Source organism: Triticum dicoccoides, chromosome 6B, assembly GCF_002162155.2.
Source record: "Triticum dicoccoides isolate Atlit2015 ecotype Zavitan chromosome 6B, WEW_v2.0, whole genome shotgun sequence".
Classification (NCBI taxonomy): domain Eukaryota; kingdom Viridiplantae; phylum Streptophyta; class Magnoliopsida; order Poales; family Poaceae; genus Triticum; species Triticum dicoccoides.
In genome coordinates, this window is record NC_041391.1 from 632,190,636 (window position 1) to 632,199,612 (window position 8,977).

Below are 8,977 nucleotides of genomic sequence, written 5' to 3' on the forward strand. Positions count from 1 at the left end.
TTTCTTCCTTGGGTCACCAAACTAGTCTCTCTCTTCTTGATTAACTTGCCACATCAAACTTTATGCCTATGTGGAAAGCTTAAGCACCTGTAGGAGCAAGTAAGTACGATAGTGCGCTTTACATGGCATTTTTGCATATGTGGAGGAAAGAGAGGCAAGGAAAAAGTGGAGAAGTGGGCTCTCATGCAAGAGCCATCCTCTACTACTACGTGGTGGAGCATTGGGAGAGGCACCTATATGGAGGTGGTCAGGAATCGGGAGACTCACGTCGGTCGTAGCGCTGCAGTTAAAATGATAATGGCAAGTCAAATCACGGGGCCCCACCTGTCCAGCAGTAACTCGTTGTCAAATCACACAGCCCTACGTTTGTAGCAGCCTACTCCCTCGTATTCTCGCGTCTCTGTCGAACCGATTAGGCGGAACTGTCCCGCCGCCTACCGGGCAGGAAAAGCCCTGCCCTCGACTTTTAAATAGTATACAGTATACTAATTTTGTATCCATGGATTGCGCCCGCGCCATGGAGCAAAGCGTCTAGAAAATGGCGGTACACATGTATTGAGTATATAGCACGCCCGTCACGTTCGCGTCGCACCCCAGACGGTCGGTCGGTCTGGCACGCTGCTCTCCAAATGGAACGCGCGTCATATTGTGTTCGCACACACATGTGGGACGGCAGTTGAGAACCGACCATAGGCACACTCCCCGGCCTCGCAAGTCGGGTGACTTAATAGAATAGGGAGACGAGCGATAGTACTAGAGAAGTGTTGTACTACGTTGGTGCTTGGACGATCCCTCCAAGACACGGAAGATTAGTTCATCCATGCATGTGACCAGATTCCAGCAGACACGCCTGGGTTGGCTATCGTCTATATATCGTGCAGGCTGTTTTGTACATGGTTGTAGTTGTGGTGAGAAATCTAAAAAAAAGGTTTCTTGTCATCTTGCAAAATTATGTCTCATGTGCTTCGGATCACTGCGAGAGTTAAACAGCGACAACTGAGTTGGGCTAGTCATTGGGGGCACATGCACGAACAGTGACTACTCGGCTGCCATCTAGGTCAAGCCGGCTATGTTAATTAGGACATCTATCGATGGACCCCTTTTCTATGAGTTTATCTTTAGTTTGAGATTTGTTCCCCGTCTAGTTTGTCCATCGGGATTCATTTTGTCTCCTTTGGGCAGTGAGGTTATGATTTCTTGTCATGTGGCATTTTTTCGTGTTATATGTTATAATCCGGCGCTTCAGATCAAAATGACAACAACTGCGCCTCCAGGCCACGTGCATGAAGACTTCTCGACAGTCATTAACGAGGTCAAGTCGGCTCCGGTAGACAGAAGAAAACTAAGTACTACTCCACTATATAGGTAGGAGCCTCCGTGCTTGCTTGCTAGTGTTGCTCTCTTCACACTGTCTCGGCCTCTCCAGATCTAAACACGACAGCGGTGGCCACACTCTCTCTCTCTCTCTGCTCACCGTTGGTCCCAGATCCAGCCGGATCCTCTCCGCCGGGGAAGGTAAGAAGGTGCAACGTTCACGCGGTCGTCCTTGGCGACGGCTCTTACCCACAACTGGGTGTGTCCCGATCAGCCTGCCTTGCCGTACTCTCCCAAGCACCACTAGCGAGGGAGGACCTCCGACCCCTTCTTCCTCACTACGATAGTGTGGGCAGATCCGGCCTCCCGCCACCCACCTACCTACATCCCAGCGACCATCAGGTATAACTTCCTTCGAAACCGGCCTTACTCTACTTCCCGAGCTCCTGACGTCGCTGCATTTGTAACTTTTACTATTTCTCAGGTCCCCTCGTAGATAGGATCGATCGGCTATTCAAAAACCACCTAATTTTTTTATGTTGAAGAGGTAAAACTAGTTCATGCACTCGAATCTAGTACTACTTGGTTCAAACAAGGAAGAAAGGGGGTGGGGGTGGGGGAGGATTTGTTACCTGAATCTAGGACTTGGTCGAAATAGGAAATAATGGGGGTGAAAAGTAGTAGAGACTGGCTATCCAACTGGTCTCTAGGTCTAATAGGGAAATAAAGGGAAACACGATACAAACTCAATATAAACCCAATGTATTGGTTGAAAAAGGAAAGAAAGTGGGGACTGGGGGACAAGTCAACAGAGTAAGTCCAGCACTAGATTTGCTAGCCTCACACAGTATAAGGTGGCTATACTGAACAAAAATGGGACCAACCCAGATATCAAGTTATGATGTTTGTTGCCCCGAGCCACTCTTATGTAATGCCACTGGTAAAATCTAGCAGTTGCATTGTTAAAAGTAAGGACACGTTGAACCAATGTTGTTTTCAATGTAATGCCTCCAGTAATATGAATCAATGGCACTTCTCTACATGTCCTGCTAAAATTTCCCATTAAGATAAGTTGGTTCTTTTCGTTAGAAATGCAACTGTCCTGGTCCGCCTACTCTCCCGTGCCCAAAGTAATGTCGTATTTAACGGTTGTCATAGTTAATCCTAATGCCCACACTAATATCTAGCAATGCCACTGCTTTAGAAATTGCTACTGTCCTTGTAGGATTGCCATTCAGATAAGGAACATGCTTCTTTTCATTTGATGCATGTTTCATCACTTGTTAGACACCGTCCTTTCCACCTTTTTTGTGCAAACAGAGATATACATTTCACGCTCGACCTTAGTTGAACTACACAAATGATATCCAAATTATAGTTGAGCATTCCAGGAGCTTCACAACCAACCTTGATGTTGCTCAATTTTATGGCAACTAATGAAGAAGAAGCTCTGTGGGTTTCATTTTCTAATGGAAATGGAACCAGGGCTGGAGCCCTTTTCTTAAATTTTTTTTGAAGAAGAAGCTGCTAGCTCACGGGACATTGCTTCATTTTAGGTGGACTGCACCAAAGGGTCCCATGAATTGAATCATCGATGTTGGTGACTGAAAGAGCCAGCTTCAGCATCCCAGTCTAAGCACCCCCGCCCTCCATCCCTGCGACGCACGGTACACCTTGTTTGCCACCTGCTCGACCATAGTGTCACTGATAAAATGAAGTAATAATACATTTAAAATAGAGCGAGTGTCATCTCTATCATTTCATTTCCAATGTAGATAAAGAAAGTGCTTCTCTTTGTTAAAGTATGTTTCATCAACTAGTCACATTGTTAATGTTTAAGCGTTTCTCCAAACTGGGGTGCTTAATTTTAGTTGATATGTACAAAAATAGAGATTTGAATGTCTCAAGGCGCCTCCTTGTACTACTGCTGTACACTGATGTTCATCACTGGCAGAAGGTGTATCTAGGAGACTTGGGACGATGTTCAATATGAGGCGTAACGTATGAGGCGTTGCAGGGCCCATCTCGCCCTCGCTGCATGACATACTATGATACTACCGCAATATTTTCTTCTGTTTATTTTGTGTGTTTTATCAACTAGTGCCACTATAATGTAATCACGCTTTTTCATTATCTCTGCAAACAGGGTTATTCAGCTGCATTTTGGTGGAACTGCACAAATGTACGTGTGGAACCGGCATATATGCAGAGTGCGAGGTGTGCCAAGTAAAAATTACCGACACCAACCATGCTGCATGCACGCATTGGCATCCACCACAACCAGTGGGATGTGTGGCGCTCTTTGTGGACGGATCGTTCTCAGCAGCAAATCCTCTAACCAAATACTAGTAGCTTATATTGGCAGTTTTCTAGGGAGTACTCTTTTCTGAAAGAAGCACCAATCTATTTTTCTTTATTTGTACACTGTGTCACAACTTTGACCCAAAGGTCCAGAGCTATTTTAGGGTGATTGGCATAGTACTCGGAGACTGATTGTAAGCATGATTTTCATTAGCTGTCACACTGATTGTAAGCATGAGCAGGTGGAAGATTAGGTTAGTGCGAAGCTTACCTTAAATCCTACCGCCGTCGTTGAAATGAGGCGAGCGTCGAGGGAACCATGGAGAACGTCGGGGAAGCGATGTCGCGCAATCTGGCCTCCTCTTGCGGTGGGAGAACGAATACTCATGTGGCTCCGGCTGGCTCTGCACCCTCACGAACGGCACACCGTACTCGATCGATTCGTTATCCTCTGGGTGCTCGACCTTCAACCTGTACGCCCACCACCTCCGCCTGACTGTCGCCTCGGGCGAATCTGTCTGCTCCATCGCCCATAGGAGATACTCGATGAACTTGGAGGACTAGGGCGTGACTGCCGCCGAGGAGTACATGTACATCGCCGCCCTCATCGCTGCCGTCTCGCTCTTTCGCATACATTGCCACATGGCCCGCACCGTCCTCGAAATCTCCCACTCATTGTCAAACCAACTAAGGATCTCTTTCAACCTGGATAACTTTGCCTGGTCGCCGCCGGCGATCTGCCTGATTCGCTGCTGCATTCTCTCCATAGATGTCGTTCTGAGTGGTCCGGTGCTAGCTTTGGAAGATGGGAGGAGATACGGTGGTCTTGCAATAGAGAAGAGTGAGAGGAGAGGAGGTGGTTTTGGAATGGAGATGATGGAGAGGAGAGGAGGTGGTTTTGCAATGGAGAGAAGATCAGAAGAGGGAGAGGCGAGACAGTGGTTTTGGAATGGAGATGATGGAGAGGAGAGGTGGTTTTGGAATGGAGATGATGGAGAGGAGAGGAGGTGGTTTTGCAATGGAGAAGATCAGAAGAGGGAGAGGCGAGACGGTGGTTTTGGAATGGAGATGATCGAGAGGAGAGGAGGTGGTTTTGCAATGGAGAAGAGGGAGAGGAGCGTGCGGCAGCGATTTAGCATTGGGCGAGAGGGCCGGCGTGCTGTGACTGGATCAAAATCAAAATCAATTTACCCTTCAATTAAGAAAGCGACCCCACATTAACTAGTCTCCCTTTTATTCTTGGTCATAATTGACCATGATTTTCGCACATAAAATATATGTTATACGTTGCAAAAATAATATAATTTGAAAGTACATTCAGATACGAACCAAATGATACAATTTTTGGTGACATGCATTCACATTTTGCTTGTCACATACAGTACGTGGTCAAACTTTGACCCAAAATACGCAAAACAACAAAAAAAATACTTCCAAGACCAGCACCGCTCTTCCGTTCTTCTCCTCTTAAATCACCGCCGCTCCTCTCCTGTTCCAATCTAAATCCAGCGCTGCTCCTCTCCTCTTCCATTTCAAAACCACTGCCCCTCCTCTCTTGTTCCAGTCCAAAACCAGCATCGGTCCTCTCCTGTTCTAATCCAAAACCAGCACCGCTCCTCTCCTCTTCCATTCAAAAACCACCGCCGGCGAGTGAAGGTGCTGTGGAGAAGTAGATCGGTGGAGGAGTACAATCGATACGTGAGGATCGCAGATGGCGACCCTGTGAAGCTAGCTAGGATGTTGGAGATACAGTCTTGGTTTGACAACGAGGAGCAACTAGCGGCGACGGCGACATCCATGGACAAATATTTGCAACAGAGTGAAAAGGCGGTGATACTCCCAGAGGGAGTTGCGCCGGAGTACATAGAGCTGCTCCTCTGGGCCATGGAGCAAACAGATTCACCGAATCCGATCGTGAGGGAGCGGTGGTGGGAGTATTGATCCCAGATGGAGCATCCACCAGAGATTGAAGGATCGAGCATCTATAGGGTGCCGTTTGTGATGGTGTCCTACCAGAGCGAGCCGGTGGAGTCTTCGTCGACCGAACCCAACAGCAAGAGCAGAAAAGCAGTTGGCCCGATGACGCTTCCCCGCCATCGTCTCCCTCGCCGTTCACATCGTCTGACGGGGCGGCTGTCTGCCGCCGAGGAATAGGAGGGGGCTGCCCCCCTCCTATTGTCAGGAGGAGCTTAGGGTTGTCAGTATTTGCAGGTTGTGAATTGTGTTTTGTGTTGTGTATTTTGAGATTACTTTCAGATATGAATGTCTTTTGAATTTCAGATTTGAAGTATTGAGCATATGAAGAATTTTATGAATTCTAGAGATCTATTTTTAGCACTTAAAAAATGTAGTTTCATAGGAGTATAAAAGTGCAGACGAGAAGAAACTGCAAGTTCAGTTTCAGATAAGAAACTACAAGTTCAATTTCAGATAAGAAACTACAACTTTCTGAGGCAGAGCATTTATATTAGCACGGTCTTTTCAAATAGGGTTAACATCATGTTGGAAGTTTTATTCGTGGTCGAAAATGGAACTACCAGCCAGTTAACATCATGCTGATCAACATTCATGCATAGCACATCTTCATATGATGCACAGTCAAAATGCCCATACAATGTTGAGTGTGCAGAACACAGAGAAAACGAGGGACAAAGTTTTGGCAAGTGTTGGACGTGGTTTCGGGCTGCCCCGTCTAGGCTTTCATTTTTAACATGCACAGCCCACGACCTCGGATGGGAGGGCCTATTTGTATTTTCTTAGGGCCGTCATGTATTGACCGGCCTATGGACCTCCCATCCAAGGTTTTATTTTTGGCAGCCCAATTTATGTATTTTTTGAAGAAAACGCAGAGGTCTGTTCTATTTTTCTATATAAGAATAGGAATGCCAGGTACAACTTATGTTTCCCTTCTAACTATATTATATATATTTAAATTATTTTATATGTTATTATATATTATTTTTATTGTCATCATATATTTAACGGATACTTACATATGTAAGAAAACAATATGCCACATCTTATTAACTTATAAAAATAATTTCTTAACAAATAAAATCCTGGATTGTTTTGGCACGAAAATCCTAGTGATTGCGTACAAAAGCTTGGTAAGATTTAAGGACGAATGTAATAATATCACTTATTATTTAAATATATTTATACCACGCAAATGGCCTGTCATTTTTTAGGAAATAAAATAAATGGGCCGCATGAAAGCTACATTAATTGTTCACCCAGCCCAGCTAATGGATGTAATTCAAAACAAAAGATCAAATTGACTGTAAATTCTACCACGCAAAAAAAGACTATAAATTCTGAAAAAATGGGTTGAATATGTACCACAGTTTTGGAGGCTAGAATGTGGGCCAATAGGTCGAAGCCAACGCAAGTCGTTGTCAATTTAGTCAGCAAATGATTCTCACATGTTAGCCGTTGGATTTACATCCAACTGCCGGCATCCATCTTCAATCTCTCGTCTTCTTCCTCCAGCGCCGCCGGGACCACCTCCTGCCTCCTGCTACTAGCAGCTCTGCTTAGTACGCTTCGCTATGAAGCTCTACTCCACCATTGGCCAGGCCATCCCTCCACCCCTCCAGTTCTTCTCCACCGACTGCCAAACCACACCGCACTAGAACTAGTTAACCCTCGTACACCTCTCCGTCTGCGACTCTACTCCCGCGTCTTCCCATCTCCGGCTCGTTGCTATCCGGGGCCTCGCCGTCGTCCACCACCTTGGATGCGCTCGGCGCGGCATGGTCAACATGGTCAACGAACGACACCATCGGAAGTAGACTGTGCGTGGAGAGGCTGACAGCTGGGACCAAGACCGCACACAAGGAAATGCCTCCTTATTACGCGCAAAATAATTATTCCTCCACCTGACAAACATGCCCCCCGCAGACTTGTCAGACCCACCAGCTATCTTCGCACGCAAGGAAGTGCCTCCTTATTACGCACAAAAAATGAATACGCCCCCTGCCAGATGGAACCCAACATACTGGGAGGCTGACTTGTGGGCCTACCAAGTTGACGGGGACGGAGGGCTTTGTCAACTTAGTCAATATGAATGATTCTAGCTCATGTTACCGTACGATGTTCATCCAACGGTTGTAGTGCTTCTTCAACCTCTGGTCTTCTTGCTCCAGCCGCCCAAACCAGCACCGGTCGTGCCGCGTGCTCCTGCCTCCTGTGGACGGCTATGATGCCGCGGAGGCCTCACCTCCCCCTACTACTCCCACCGCTGGCCAGGCCATCCCTCTACTCACCCACCCCCCCTATTATTCTGCGGCAACAACAGCCTCACACCACAGCCGAACCAGTGAACCCTCGTACTCCTCTTCGCGTGGGCATCCACTACTGCGTCTTCCCCAGCTCCGAGTCTTCCCCTTCCTAGGCCTCACCGTCGTGCACCGCCGTGGTGCTCTCGGCGCGGTGTGGTTAACGTGGTCAAGGATGTGGACTGTACATGGAGAGGCTGACAGCTAGGTCCACGGCCGCAGCAAGGAAGTGCCTCCTTATTACGCGGAATATAATGATTCCTCCACCTGACAGCGGGGACCCACTGGACGGGCCACCGTATTTCACGAAAAAAAGTTTCCCCCTGACTGCTGGGACCCACCAGCTACATCTTCGCACGCAAGGAAGTGCGTCCGGGCAGAAAAAAACGATTCTCCCCCTTACTGCTGGGACCCACCAGCTACATCTTCGCACGCAAGGAAGTGCATCCTGGCAAAAAAAAAAACGATTCACCCCCCTGACTGTTGGGACCCACCAGCTACATCTTCGCACGCAAAGGAAGTGCGTCCGGGCAAAAAAAACGATTCGCCCCTCTGACTATTGGGTCCCACCGGCTACATTTTCGCACGCAAGGAACTGCCTGACAGTCGAGACCCACCTGGTCGAAGCGTACGTAGCATTGTCATTCTAGTCACGTACGTGTACGTACATATATACTGGTCGATGTAGAGGCGCACACGTGTCGTAGTAGAGGCGCATACGTGTCATAGTAGAGCCGCGCACGTAGCATGTACACGTACGTACAGCGGCCAGGGTGCAAGAAAGAAAATACGGCCACGTATGTGTATATACGGGAGGGGTCTCGAACGCCTAGTTGCGCATACCTACGGCGAGGGCTCGTGTTCATGGGGAGGCAACAGAATGCGTCGTGTTCATGGGGAGGCAACAGAATGCATCGTGTTCATGGGGAGGCAACATAATGCGTCGTGTTCATGGGGAGGCAAGGAAATGCGTGGTGTCCATGGGGAGGCAACGGAATGCGTCGTGTTCATCGGGAGGCAACGGAACGCGTGGGAGCCAACCGGCTTGGACGGAACAGGCAATGGAAACGAGGCCTGGCGTAGCG